General features: G+C 44.3%; 1 protein-coding gene across 1 annotated transcript in view; it reads right to left on the reverse strand.

Annotated features, from left to right (window-relative positions):
- The window catches only part of LOC126259616 (kalirin), a 1,784,965-nt gene extending 1,774,682 nt beyond the window's left edge, over window positions 1–10,283 (reverse strand). Inside the window, exon 1 of the mRNA XM_049956530.1 lies at window positions 10,219–10,283. The gene's annotated coding sequence lies outside the window, so the exon portion shown is untranslated. The remainder of the gene's footprint in view (window positions 1–10,218) is intronic.
- Between the last annotated feature and the right edge of the window lie 5,549 nt (window positions 10,284–15,832).

Below are 15,832 nucleotides of genomic sequence, written 5' to 3' on the forward strand. Positions count from 1 at the left end.
GACCGGCCGCCCTGTCATCCTCACACCTTAGGCGTCACCGGATGCGGATATGGAGGGGCACGTGGTCACCACACTGCTCTCCCGGCCGTTGCCAGTTTTCGTGGCCGATGTCGCTACTTCTCAGTCAAGTAGCTCCTCAACTGGCCTCCCAAGTGCTAGCCAAGCCCGATAGCGCTTAACTTCGGTGATCTGACAGGAACCGGTGTCACCACTAAGGCAATGCCGTTGGCTTAGGGAAATTACGGTAAAACCAAATCTGTATGGCCGGACGCAGGTTTGAATCACTTTTACACTCTTGTTACCACACACCTTCTTGAAATCCTCCAACATGGTTTTTGTAATTTTTTTTCCTAGGAAGTTTGTAATCTTTTTGTCTTATATTGATTAGCTTCTCAAATTCGTGACCCTTCATCAACTGTGAATTTGAGGACCAAAAAACTTCTGCCTTCAAATTTTCGTGGGCGATGAAGGGAAATTTCATAGAAAGGTACTTAGAGGAGGATCCATCTTGTCCTTCATCAAGCACAGTTTGATATGTAGTCGCGGAAGCAATAGTTTTCCGTGGACTAGAAGCGTTTCATGCAAGAAATTTTCAGTCCCAGGTCCACTCCAATGTTTGCCTTATCCAACTACCTCACTCACATAGAAAGCAGTACATTATCGTGTACCCAGACTACAGTCATAAAATAGGTATAACTAAAAATAAAATAAACTCTATTCCACTGTGAAAAAACTGTATGTGATGGAAGAAACATTCTGAAATCAGCATAAAAAAAGTTATAAATGATGACTAACTGAAACCCTCAGCTGCCGACAGGTGTTGTTGATATACCTCGATGTGGACAGCTGAAAATGTGTGCCCCGACCGGGACTCGAACCCGGGATCTCCTGCTTACATGGCAGACGCTCTATCCATTTTTTTTTTTGGTAGGTCAGGGGACAGAGTGGGCAGGGGTCGTACTTGAAGGCCTGGCCACGGTGTCCCCGTCTCCTGACAGGATAAGGGAGAGGCAGCAGGAAGGAAACATTGATATTGCATTTTTTTTTGTTTTATAGTAACAAAAATATTTTATTTATTCATTTAATTGTAATGTCCCAAAAGAAAAATCATATATAAAAAAGAAGGGAAATAAATATAGGGCCGAAGTGACATCCTCGTCACTTCACTGGGAGTAAATCCTATCCCTCGAAACAACGTAAACCTGGGACTCCCCACCGCTTCGGGGGGTTATGAAACATGCTGCCTAGAAAGTTCGCAAAATGCGTTTTATATTTAGAGTGGCGTCTGATGATTTCGTGTTGTTCAAGTAGATAATGCCAATAGTCCATGACCGATATCAAGGTCCGCGAGAGCACGTAGTGCGATGCGTGTCCTCCAATCCATCGGATTGCCGATGTTTTTTGCGAGGGGAAAAAGACGGGGTCAGGGAAAAATAAAGCGTCCGTCGTGATCGTTGATTCGTCGGTGTGTCGGAGGAGGGCCATGATGCGTTGCGTCAGCCGCCAAACATCCTTTACCACACCGCACTGCAGAGAATGTTCGTCGGTGTCTTGCATGCCATATCTAAGGCAGAGCGGGGAATCCACCATGCGAATGTCGTACAATCGTTGGCGATTGACTGTCTTTCGGTTGATTAATGTATACCATGACGATCGCGCTGCTGTGGTGAGGAGTGGTGTGTGGACAGCTCGCCAAATCTGTCGCCAGTTTCGTGTTGGGTATTTAAGTTCGACAACATTGCTGCCATGATGACGCCGCAAGTATCGATATATCTCACGGGTAGTGGGGGTTCTGGTAGAAGGTATCTGTAACTGAACATAACTAAAATCAACAAAAAATCGCGCGACGTGAGAAAACGAGGGCGAGATAGTGCCTACTGCTACCGGTTCCAAGTTCGTAGCGTCGCTCGCAGGTATAGAGCTAGAGCCTTGTTCCGCACATCCGTGAGGTTAAGTCCTCCAGAATGGTGTGGGAGAGTTAAAGTCTCGTATTTGATCTTAAACAACATTCCTTGGCTGACATAGTATCCAAAGGCCGCCATTAATCTGTCAGCGATACCATGTGGCATTGGCAGTACCTGTGCCAAGTGCGGCAGTCGCGAGGCCAGGTGAACGTTAGTGTAGTCCACCCTTTGGAGCAGGTCGTGCGTTCGGAGTGAATTGTTGCGTATGTGCAGTCGGACGTTCTGGAGGAGACGTCGATAGCTCGCCGCCGCTGATTGCCGTAGCGATCGGGTGAACAAGACACCTAAGCATCGCAAGATGTCCACCGTCGTAAACGGACTTCGCAGAGCGTCCAGCCCTCGACCGATGTGCATGATCTTGGTTTTATTCGTGTTGACCCTGCTTCCCGCAGCTACCCCGTACGTAGTAAGAAGGGTAACCACCTGACTGACTTCGTTCTCCGACCGGACGAGTATCATCAAGTCGTCGGCATATGGACGACACGTGAAGGAGCTCGCACGGAGTCGGACGCCTGTTAGAGTCCGTCTAAGAGTCTGCATCAATGGTTCGAGCGCTATTGTAAACAGTATCATCGACAAGGGACATCCTTCCTAACTGAGCTGCGAACAGGAATCGTTCCTCCCTGCCATTGACTCTCACCGTCGAAGAAGCGCCGCGAAGGAGGCGCATGAGGACGGTAATAAAATCCTGTGGTATCGCCATGCGTCTCATGGTCGAGTCAAGGAAATCATGGTTGATCCTGTCAAAGGCACGATCAAAATCCACCGATACGAACGCCGCTCGCATGCGACAAGCTTCCGTCAGGGAAATTACGTCACGGTATTCGCCGAGGATAGAATGTATGTTGCTCCGAACCCCTAGACAAGCCTGGTCCGGTGGTATTGTCTTGGATATTACAATCTTGAGCCTTGCCGCCAACATTCGCGCAAAGATCTTATAGTCAGTATTGAGCATCGTGAGCGGTCTAAATTGATGGGCGCTGTCACTCGCTGTCGATTTCGGTATTGGTATAAGCAGTCCCGCCATGAACTGCGACGGAACGTCCGTGTCAGGGCTCAATAACTCGTTATACATCAATACCAACTGGGACATCATTAAATCCGCAAATGCGCGGTAAAATTCGAGTGTCAACCCATCTGACCCAGGGGATTTATGCACCGCACCCTTCGCGAGTGCGCCCCGGATGTCATCTTCCGTTAGGGGTTCCAATAGCGCCTCTGCATCCGGACCATCCACCTCCGTTTGCATCTGTCGCAAAATTTCTTCTTCTGTCCGATTGTCCGCCGGTATCCCAGTGAAAAGGAGGCGGTAATGCTCCAGAAACTCAGCAGCAATGGCCTGTTGTGACGTCAAGGGCTGACCATCGTCATCATGGAGGACTGTGATTAGGGATCGGCGATTACGCGCATGTCCCTTGGACACATGATGCATGCCAATACGTTCTCCATCGACGTTGTCCAAGCACCGAGCACGGATCGAAAGTCCCTCCAGTCGACGTCTCGTGATCGATAAAATGCAGGCCTGAATGCGATGGACTTCCGCTTGACGTTCGGGCGATGGGGCCCTGGAGGACAGGTCGCGGAGCACCATGTAGTAATAGTCAAGTGTATCTCGGAGCCATTTCGCTTTTTCCTTGCCATACGTTATGAGAGCTCTTCGTATCGCCGGTTTTGCACACTGCAGCCACCACGAAAGAACCGTACGGTGCATCGGCAGACGGCGAGTGCAAGTCTGCCATGTTTCTTCGATCCGCTGGCGACATTCGAGATCCACCAATAAGGATGAATTAAGTTTCCAGGAACTACGACTCCGCCAGACTCTCTGCCGTGGGAGGGTTAACGTGCATAAATATGCAAGGTGATCCGTGAAAGCTGTGGGCCAACGTTCAGCAGCGAACACGTGATCTCTTAAACCGTCAGAAACATAAATCCGATCCAGCCTGCTCGCCGAGTGGCTAGTAAAATACGTGTAGCCCTCTCGCTGCCCATGGATCTTTTCCCACGTGTCCAGAAGGGCCATGTCCCATCCATCTGAGCCACCGACGACACAGATAAATAGCGCAACAAAACCTGTCGGCAGCTGAGGGTTTCGGTTAGTCATCATTTATTCCAGGGAAAAGCTGCACGGTCAACAACAGTAATCCGTTCTTTCGAGAACAGTTACTGTCTTCACATACATATATATAGTTAAAGGCTACCCAGCCATTGACCTTCGTCTGTGCGAATGCGCACAGGTTGCCCAAACGCTTACGGGAATCGCCAAAGCGTGAGCGAGTAATGAGTGAATGGGCAAATGTATGTAAGGTACATTACATATGTAGAATTGTGGACAGTTGGGAATATAAGTCTCACGGGAAGCGTGCAAGGGATAAGTCCCTGCTGTCGCGCTATTCATCTGTGTCGTCGGTGGCTCAGATGGATAGAGCGTCTGCCATGTAAGCAGGAGATCCCGGGTTCGAGTCCCGGTCGGGGCACACATTTTCAGCTGTCCACATCGAGGTATATCAACAACACCTGTCGGCAGATGAGGGTTTCAGTTAGTCATCATTTATTCCAGGGAAAATCTGCATGGTCAGCAACAGCAATCTGTGATTTCGAGAACAATTACTGTCTTCATAAGAAAGTTAGTTAAGAAGATATTGTTTTTTCAATGATTTGGTATTATGCAGACTCATGTAATCAGTGCTTAAAGCTAATTCTACAAGACAGTCAAAACAATTAGTTCCTGCCGATGTGAAAATGAATAGTTCGTTCCTCCACACTTCACTTCATATCCAGCACACCCATAGAAAGAAAATTTTTCCAATGATCGAATTGCTATTTGTTTTATGAGCCTTCCAAAAGACTCATTAATTAATTTCGCTGACACCGTAAATCATATTGAATATGACTATATCACAGTTTCACAGTGCAATTTGTACTTTCAGCACGCTTATTGCGTATCTACAAGCGTGCCTGGCTTTGTGTAACATTCACCATCATCCTTGTCGTCCCAATCGTCGTCTTCATCATATAATTCCGTATCTGCGTCGCACCATCTTCACCAACATCAGTACCACAAATCATTTCACAACTTCATGCCCACCTACTAATAAAAAAATTCTTTGTCAAATTCATCTTTTCCTACCAAAGTTCCTTCGCTCTAAATTCTGTAAATTAAAATATTTCAGTGCCTCCAACTTCCAAAAACGTCATAAATTACGAGTACATTCTAAAAGCATGCTCCACATTTAAATGTCTCCCATTTGATATACCAAGATTTGATATACCATTTAAAACATGCGAAAGTTTCTGTCACCGAAGAAAGACAAAATTTCTTCGAAAATCTTTTCGCTGAAGCGTATGAAACATATCAGAGTACTTCTGGCCTTCTATTCATGAAGTCCAAGCGATTTCTCTCTTTGTGGAAGTGTGGTTTGCCACTGTGAAAAGGACACGATAAACAACGACGAAAGAGGACTAATTTAAAGAGCACTAAGTGAACACTGTAAATTTAAAAGTAACAACAGAGTACTTATCATACTACTGTTTTCCAACTAACCATATTGGTACTTAGTGCCTGTCTGCATAAAGCAAGTATACTATTTCTAGGCTTTACACGTAGCCATCGATGATGTTTCAGCGGTATACTCGTACCAAAGGGTACAAGTAAAACTCACAAGTAAGAAAAGGTAGAGATATTCTACGAAGGGCAAAATTTATATTCAAAGCTACGTCAAAAAAAGTTTAGAATGACTGGTGGTAAAAAATAAATCCTCAGAAAAACAAAACAGCATCATTTACCAGATGTCAAGAAGTTCATCTAATAACACCCCTTAAACAACTTACTTGCAGAAAGCGAATTCGTGAACTAGCACGCTGAACTGCTGGCGATAGAGAATCGATGTCCAAACCGTGCAGCACGAGAGACGGCAAAGTACTTTGAGCATGCCACCATACATCAGAAACTCTCAGGGCGCTATAACGCCGTGCTATTCATGCCCCATCCTCCTCTCTCCCTCCACCCCCACCCCCACCCTCCTCATAGTCCAGAGCCTGAGTTACGAGCCGTAAATAAAATATCAGCATATTTATCGCCGGGCATTGCTGGCTCGTATATTTCGCCGTAACGTATGCGTCGTTATTTCAGGGATTTTAAAAAGTCCCCGGTGGTGACAGTACTCGTAATCGCGGAGGGCTAAAGGGCGCTTACCGAGCACCCCGAAGTGTTCTAAAATCTGTATACGAGAATAAAAGTTTACGGCGATATTGTGTAGGCCCGTACGCAGTTCTACGTATAAAAAAAACCCTTTAGAATGACTGGTAGTAAAAAAGATGCTTAGAAGTTAATCTAGTTTCAAGAGCATGCGTAAACCACTCTTAACGGCAAAGAAAACTGTCTCAGGTTGTATCGAGAGACAAATCTCGTCGCCTTAACATACCTCCAAGAGTTCGTGTAAGAAGTGAATTAACAATTAAAATTAAACTAACAGTGTAATGTGTGCTTTAAGACAACAGAAAGCGATAGAAACATTCCTTTACACGGAAACACATGAAAATGCAGGAACCCTATGCCTGTTCGTAAATGACAATACAGTAGACCGAACTACGGAAATCTTCATTACTAAACGACTAAAACACTTCATGGTTCATGGTATACGATCTCAGCTGAAGGTTCCTATCAGACGGCGTTCAGGTGCCATAATAATTTGATTTTCAATATTTCATATAATTATTGGCCGAATTTAAAAATTTAAAATGAAGTTATAATCTACTCATCAAAACGTATTATCTTACGTTAAACGTGTAACACAACAGGACAGGTATTACAGTTGGAAATTGTGTGTTTGCCGTGAGGCACCGTAACTCACGGCATGTAAATCGCCCACATTATTTCACTCTTCAAGCTTTCCCGACCGATGGGTTGTAAATAGTCTTCACGGATTTGCCGCCGGATCACGTTGTGCAAATTCCACAATACGAGAATTTCCTCGGAGCAACTGTCCGACATCTTCAGGTGCTTCAACCCTGCTGGTACCTAGCCACCAGCAAGATATCTGACAGTTGCTCCGAGGAAATATTGTGGAATTTGCACAAAGTGATCCGGCGGCAAACCCGTGAACACTATTTGCTCACATTATATCTATCCAGCACTTGAGAATACGAGTAACAAGCTTCACTCGTAATTTCAAATCTTTACGAAACTTTTTTTCGCTGACACCCTCCACCAAATGACGAAAGAAAGAAAAAATACTACTTTTAAATTTTCGCTGTTGATGTAGTAAAACTTCAGTACCGGGGCATGACGTTTTAATTTATTACTTCTTTACTACTAACTCTAGTCGCAACACATTTTGCAGATGGTATCCGCATATACCATTGAATGTACCTGTCAAGTTGTACCACTGTACGACACGTAGTCCACGATATGTGACGTTATAAACATTGAGATGCGTGAAAAACTAGCTTCTGCTTCAAAAGGAGCGCGAATTACCCGGACTAAACTCATTCGGCATTTGATCATGAGAGCACTTAGTGACTTCCAAACGTAATTTCAATCCTTTTCTGAACATTTTTTTCGCTTACGTGCTTCACGTCAATATTGAGCACATTATATCACTTGTCTGAAGCATTTTTATACATGGGAGTTCAATTATGTAAAGAATCGGTGGTGGAGGTTTCATTGATAATGTCTAACCAACGAGGTGAAAGTTTAAACTACTCGATGGAGTACATTACGAATTCTTCGGCAAGCATTTGTCTTTGAGTAGGATGAAAATTACCCATAAATTCTAGTCATACCCGCTGGTGAAGATTGTAAATCATGAGAACAACTGTCGGCCGCAGAAGCATAATAGCACTCCACTGAGCTGTGCGATTATTAAATGGCCACGGAGGACTCATCGCTTTCAGCCGAACTTTCTGGTCGATAGAGCAACTCTGCGCGAGATAAATTATAGTGCACATCTACGCGGCACTTACGAGCTAGGTATTGCACTACATACGCTCCTCTCCCCTGCCGGCGCCGTACGTAAATAGAAAACGCCTTTTTCTTTCTGTGTGTTGTTAGTTAGCGAAAGTAGCTCAGCAAAATTTTAGGACTTCATCCAGCAACTAATAGTACCTAACCTTAGGGCTGCGCTTCTTGAGATGTCGTCGTTACTATTTTATGCAAAATATTTCGATCAGGTGCTGCGAGTTTTTTCTCGACTCCAACCCGAATGCAAGCAATTGTTGGTCTCACGACGCTATTTATAGCCGAGTTCGATTCCCGACCATCTCTATGCCCTTTGATGCTCTTTTAATTTTCAGAGCTCGCACAGGTATTCTATGAAACGCAAATTCTCTCAGCGTCTTCCAACTCTGTGATGGCCGACGAGATTTTAATAAATTGAGTGCTGGACTCAAAGCGTTATTTAAATTGAAACCGCCGTCCCAGTTTATTAATCTTCTGACGTCTTTATTTCGATAGAGCCCTTAATTATGCCGTCACATAAATTTCGTGTCCACATCACGACAATGGTCTCATCGTATTTTATTATGATTATATTCCAAGCAGAAGACCAGCATCGAGGTGCAAACGCCAAGTTTCTGGGACAGCAGAATGAAGGAGTCTATCGAAATAAAGACTTAGAAAACCTAATAAACAGCGACGGCGATTCAATTTAAATAACGCTTCAGATCCGGTACTAAATTATTAAAATCTCGTCGGCCATCACATCCACCAGAGTTGAAAAACGCTGAGAGAATTTCCGTTTCGCGGAATGTTCAAGCACTGAGAAACAGAGGAGCAACAAAGGCCGTAGTGTGCGTCGAGAATCGAACTCGACTGTAAATGTCTGCGTGAGACCAACAGTAGCTTGCAGTCTGGTTGGAGTCCTGGCAGCGAGTACGCTTAATAGCAAAACACGCAGCGCCTGAAGAAAACGACGGGGTCGGTCGTCGAAATGCTGGGCGATTCAAAAGGAAAAGACAGTTTTCCATTGTTTATTACAGACAAACTGTAAAGAACAAAAACAAGTAGCATAAATTAGTAGACAGTGGAAGGTTCAAAGTTTTGACACAGCTGCGCTGTTGTTGGTTTTTAAAGCAGCACGGCCACCACGCACAAGAGAAATCATTTTGTGTGTTGCAATTTACAAGAAGTCAATCCACTGTCGATTTATGACAGGCACACAAAATTCTTGAAAGCTGCTTGCATATGCAAAAGGAAGAGTATTAGTCGGCCACGCACGTCTGATGAAATTATGAAAATGTCCAGCATATCCGGGATGCGTTCAGACAGAGCCCTCTGAGGTCTACAAGACCGGGCAGACCAACATCCTCAATATCCTCAAACAATGGTGTGGCGTGATCTGAACCGACGCATGCATATGAAGCCTTACAAGTTGCAATTACTGCAGCAACTGACTTCCGACGACCATAATAGAAGTTAAGAACTCATTTTTTCAGACGAATCGACGTTTCGTCTACCGGGTAAAGCAAACCGCCATAATGTAAGAATTTGGGGGTCAAAATATTGGCGTCGTCGTCGTCGAACATGAAAGAGACTCACCGAAAATAAATGTATTTGTGCGGTTTCCGTTCAAAAAGTTTATGAAATTTCTTTTTTTGTGGAGTAAACTGTGACAGGACACGATACAAAACTGGTGGTTTCCTCAACTTCATGAAGATTTCAATGATTTCATTTTTATTCATGAAGGCGCCCTCCGCTTCACTTTCACCTTGAGGTGCTGCGTTATCTCAACAACACCAGGCCACAACGCTGGATTGGAGGAGGTGGACAACGAGATCTTGTTCACGGTTTTTGGCCTCCCAGGTCACCAGATCAGTTTTTTTTTTCCGGAGTACATACAAGACAGAATCTTTGTCTCACTTACGGTAGCTATTCGTCTAGAGCTGAATTGTTGAAGCTGACGATTTAGTTAAAGGGGACTTGTCGATTCGTGTGCGAAATGAAATGATAACCATTTCGATGTTTCTCGAGCAACGCATAATGTTCAAGATGTTCAAGTTGAGTGTATGGTGTAGCGCCTGTGAGATCACACAGCTTTGAACGTTCCTCTATCCAGTGACATGCGCATTGTGTTCCTATCTTTTACTGTTTGTAATAAACAACTGAAACCTGTTCTTTCTTTATGGATCACCGTTTACTGCGTATAAAATGGAAGCAACAACTCGGCAGAACACCAGGAAACACACCATTACTCTTCACGTTGCTTCTATGATCTAAGGCAATAAAAAGGAAAATTTTTCAATTATATTTTACACTCACCCTATGCCGACGTATGGAGACGCCTGGAAACTGCTGCTTTGGTCATGTGATTTGCTCCACTGCACCTGCAAACATAAGCAAGACAAATTTTAGAGAGCCGGCCGCGGTGGTCTCGCGGTTCTAGGCGCGCAGTCCGGAACCGTGCGACTGCTACGGTCGCAGGTTCGACTCCTGCCTCGGGCATGGATGTGTGTGATGTCCTTGGGTTAGTTAGGTTTAAGTAGTTCTAAGTTCTAAGGGACTGATGACCTTAGAAGTTAAGTCCCATAGTGCTCAGAGCCATTTGAACCATTTTTTTGAAATTTTAGAGATAGTGGAGACGTCGGAAACGCAATGTAGTCATGAATAAAACATGAATTCTTACCATAAAACTGAAAATACGCTTTAATCTATCATCATTCGGATTTTACGTGCAAAGAATGCGTTTTTATGAGTTTTTTTACGCGCGCCACTTCTATGTTACAAACTTTTTGTAAGAAGGTAGACAAATACATCTCATTAATCGTCGTCTTGTTTTTTGTGAAAGCTTTATACCTTGCCACGATACAAGCAATAGGATTCGAAAGACAATAAAAAAACTATACCGGATAAAGCACTGCCCGAGTCAACATAAATCTGCATTAGTTGCCAAACTATGGCGGTCTCATGTCAAAATCACGATAGAGTAAAAGTAGGGAACCAGAATGAAAATTTGCTCCTATAATAGCACAAAACAAGCTGTAAAAGAAGGGATCTAGCTTTTACACTTAATTGGCAGCTTCAAAGACATTTAAACCAAAACATCTTGACACATTCGCGCTGTTCTACTTGTTAGTATTAGTAACCTTGTCGTGTAATATAATGCACGCATAGTGTCAAGAAAAGTAACAAGATACATGATGTCATCCCCCCCCCAAGGAACAAATCCACACCTCGACGTTTTAACACCCTAGAAAAACTTTCTTAGCATGGCTAAAGAGCATACACTTAATAAAGTGTATGCTCTTTAGCCATATTGTATCATATATTGTTTACTATGGCTGGGAAAACATCTGGATTTTGGGGTACCGGATAGGGATTTTGGGGTACGGGAACACGGATTTTAGTCCATAAATTTCAAGATGCGTGTATGCCAAAACACGGCGGGTAAGAGTGCACATTGGGATGGGGAAGTAGGGTTAACTCGTACAATACGTCAAGATATTTTGATTTAAATGTCTTTGAAGCTACCAGATAAGTCGAAAAGCTAGATCCCTTCTTTACATTCCTAACCGACATATTCATCTTTTTTTTGTGCTACGACAGGAGCATTCTTCCTTCTGGTAGAACTATGTTTTAGCAATAATGCCATATCTTCGGCGTTATGTGAACCTATATGAAAACCGTTCACGAGAAGAACCAGAACGAAAGTCTCGCTGTCGTGCGGTAACATATTGTATTCTGTTCTTTTTTTTCCTAGCAAAGTACACAGGACAAAATACTAGACACGCACATGAAACCGCAGGCTAACGCAGTGTAACACCGCCTCTAGCCTTGATAACAGCCTTAATTCGGCGAGGAAGAAGGTTCGTAAGTTTCTTGAGGTGTGCTATATCCAGCCTAAACCATGCGCCAAACTGCACGCATGCCGACTGCTAAGTTTCGCCTGCTCTTCCAAATACGCCCGTACATTCTGAGGGATTGAGATTGGCTGATTTAGCGGTGAATCGACGTGCAATAGCGTGCATGAATGTTCGCCAAACCAGAAACGTATGCATGCAGTTCGGTGAACACGGCCGTTTTGTCGGAAGACGATAATGTCCAAAGAATACCAATCATAAAGATACAGCAGACATCTCGTGGTCGTGCGGTAGCGTTCTCGCTTCCCACGCCCGGGTTCCCGGGTTCGATTCCCGGCGGGGTCAGGGATTTTCTCTGCCTAGTGATGGCTGGGTGTTGTGTGATGTCCTTAGGTTAGTTAGGTTTCAGTAGTTCTAAGTTCTAGGGGACTGATGACCATAGATGTTAAGTCCCATAGTGCTCAGAGCCATTTGAACCATACAGCAGAATGGGCGACACTTGGTAACCGAGAAATTATAATAAGCGTCCCGGTTCATGTTAGAGATAATCTGAATCAATGGGTCCAAGTCACAGTCCGAAAAATACCTCCAAAACACCACAGAAGCAATTCCGGCCGCATACAGCAGGGTAAACGCTCCACCGGGCTGTCGGTGCACCATTTGAAAAGGGGTCACCTCGCTACTCGTCCACCCACACTACTCGTTTCCAGTCAGTTACTGTCCGTTTCCGTGTAGGTTGGCCCACTGAAAGCGTCTGACTTTATGTGCCGTCATAAGCACTTTACCTATCGCGACGTATCCCACTGCAAATGCCCACTGTACGTAGTTCCCTCCGCAATGTTCGCAAGTAAACTGGTTGACACGGACCTCCCTTCAGTGGCGGCAGCAAGTCCTGTCGACACTAGGAACAAAGATTAGGGTTTAACGTCCAGTCAACATCTAGGTCATTAGAGAAGGAGCACACACTCGGAATGTTTATTTGCGGCGTATGGGAAGTTGTCGAACTTGAGAGATTGTAGCAGGATGAAAGATGATTTAAACAAAATTACCAGTTGTTGTGATGAATAGCATCTAGCTCTGACTATAGGAAAATGAAAGTTAACGCGGATGAGTAGGAAAAAAAAAAAAAAACGTAATGTTCAGATACAGCGTTGGTAGCGCCCTGTTTGACACAGTCACGTCATTTAATTATCTGCCCGTGCCGTTGCAAGGCGATATGTGAAATGGAACAAGCATGTGAGGATTGTGGTAGAGACGGTGAATGGTCGACTTCGGTTTATTTGGAGAATTTTAGGAAAGTGTGGCTTTTGTGTAAAGGAGACGGCAAATAGGACGCTAATGTGACCTGTTCTTGAGTACTGCTCATGTGTTTGGGATCCCCACCAGGTCAGATTAAAGGAAGACATCGAAACAATTCAGAGGCGGGGTGCTAGATTTGTTACCAGCAGGTTCGAACAATACGCAGATATTACACAGATGGGACCCAAATGGGAATCGCTGGAGGGAAGACGACGTTCTACTTGCGATTTGAAGATGACTGCGGAATGATTCTGCTGCCACCAATATACATTTCGCACGAGGACTACGAAGGTAAGGCACGAGAAATTAAAGGAAATGAGAAGTAGTAGTACAAGGTACCCATCGCCGCACACCGTACGGTGGCTTGCGAAATATGCATGTATTTGTAGACTATAACGTTTCTAGGATGGTTAAGGAAATCGGTAGCGCCCTTTCAAAGGTACCTCCCTGGCCCTGACCTGGAGCCGTCACAGAAAATCTCAATTTGGATGGCAGGACGCGGATCTGAATTGTCGTCCTCCCGAATGCGAGTCCAGTGTGCCAACCACTGCGCCATCTCAAAAAGTAATTGCTGTCGGGTTGGGAACCGCATGTCATAAGTTAGTCGTGACACGAGTTTCCGAACTGCCTAGGAGAAAGGTGTCCAACCTTTTAGCTTACTTGAGCCACACTGGGAGAAGATGAGAATTTTCCGGACTTATATTTGCCATTAACAATAAAAAAAGGATGGTCAGAGATATATAGCTTATGTACTGTATGAGGCCAGTAAAGTCTCTGAAATTGTGTCATTTCATGATATAGTTAACACAATTAAGTAATTTAGTATTAATTATTTTATGATCCTTTACTCAAAGAAAGGGAAATGGAATTAACTTGACATTTTATATATGAATTTCATTAACGATTCAATAATTATAGAAGTAAGCAAAAATGACAGAATTAATGTGACATTAGAATTACGGTACTGTTAGATAGTACACACTGGCAGTAACTGCAATCCACAAGATGATTCCGAACTTCCGGCGACTTGTAATGATCAGAACTAAGTTGAAAAACGTTCTTTATCACAATTTTATAGAAATAACTTAAAATTTCCTTGTAGGCTAAGTCTGTAAATTAATTGCTAGTTTCTCATTTGCAACTGAAGGAGCGTCCGAGTGACTGTCCGGTTACAAGAACGAAACTCAGGGGATTGAAGTATATCACGAGCAGCGATGTTCAGAATGTGACGGACCAATGAGAGGACAGCATCATGTGGCGGGAGTTCCATGATTAAAAATATTCAGAATGAGATTTTCACTCTGCAGCGGAGTGTGCGCTGATATGAAACTTCCTGGCAGATTAAAACTGTGTGCCGGACAGAGACTCGAACTCGGGACCTTTGCCTTTCGCGGGCAAGTGCTCTACCAACTGAGCTACCCAAGCACGACTCACGCCCCGTCCTCACAGCTTTACTTCTGCCAGTACCTCGTCTCCTACCTTCCAAACTTAACAAAAGTTCTCCTGCAAACCTTGCAGAACTAGCACTCCTGAAAGAAAGGATATTGAGGAGAGTTTCTGTTAAGTTTGGAAGGTAGGAGACGAGGTACTGGCAGAAGTAAAGCTGTGAGGACGGAGCGCGAGTTGTGCTTGGTTAGCTCAGTTGGTACAGCACTTGCCCACGAAAGGCAAAAATATTCAGTTTATCGTAACTTTACAGGTACGAAATTTTACGGACTTTTTCTTAATCATCGTATGATAGATGCTCGCTTCTTGGGACGCACAGATACTTGATTTGGGCTGCATGCGTGCCGCGGGCCGCAAGTTGGTCGCACCTGGTGTAGGCTCTTTTTATTATCACAGTCCTTATGCCGTGTTGTATAGCTGCAAGTGATTTACCATTTCTTGTAGAGACTTTGAACAATCCGCGTTGATACAGCAACAAAACGGAAAACTTCACTAACGGTGTGACCATTGTCACGACCAAATATGATAGTTCCTTTCTCTCATCCCGTCGCGTCGACTCTCTTATTGGACTGATTCCATACAACCGACTACCACAAACAGATTGTTTCACTGCCACGACCTGCGTAAGTGCTGGAGGGTCACATGACCGTCATAAAACAATACATCACGAAATTTATTACTGCAGTTCTCGTCGTGGAATAGTTTAAATAGCTGGAGAGGGAGAAAGCAAACGAAATATACGACAAGCGTGCATTTCACTGTAGTAATACGGAAGGTGCCACTCTTTTCCTCTCATTAACTAGTTAGTTACGGAAACGAAGCTTGTCTGGATATAAATACGTAACTAAGGAATCATAAGGTTAAGAGAGAATGTGATGTTCTGACACTGCTGACGGGCCTAGTCAGAAAAGGCTTACAAATGCTGAAAGTAAGCTGAGAAATGGAGCAATACTTATCGAACCACGCTGCCACTGACGAAAGCGCAACTTCTCCAGAGAAAGAATGAAGAAGCACAGAGTGATGTTAACACACATATTTCGAAGTATCGCCGATAAAAGAGGGGAAAGTTGGCAGAGAGTATGTCACACAACCTCAAACTGCAGAGGCAGACCGCAGCAAGCAACAGTTTGGTGTGTGGGCCAACAAAGACAGAGTGAGAGTGAGTGAGAGAGAGAGAAGTCTGAGAGCTTCCGACGGAACACGTACTCCGTCGACGTCTGCCCCGCGTCGCATTCTGTATGGATTATGCAGCGCTGCCTCCCACTCCCCCCTTCTGCTCAACGACGACCACTTCGCTTCATTGTCTGACCAGTCCAGCAACTCAATAACAC

This window comes from Schistocerca nitens, chromosome 5, assembly GCF_023898315.1.
Source record: "Schistocerca nitens isolate TAMUIC-IGC-003100 chromosome 5, iqSchNite1.1, whole genome shotgun sequence".
NCBI classification, from domain to species: Eukaryota; Metazoa; Arthropoda; class Insecta; order Orthoptera; family Acrididae; genus Schistocerca; species Schistocerca nitens.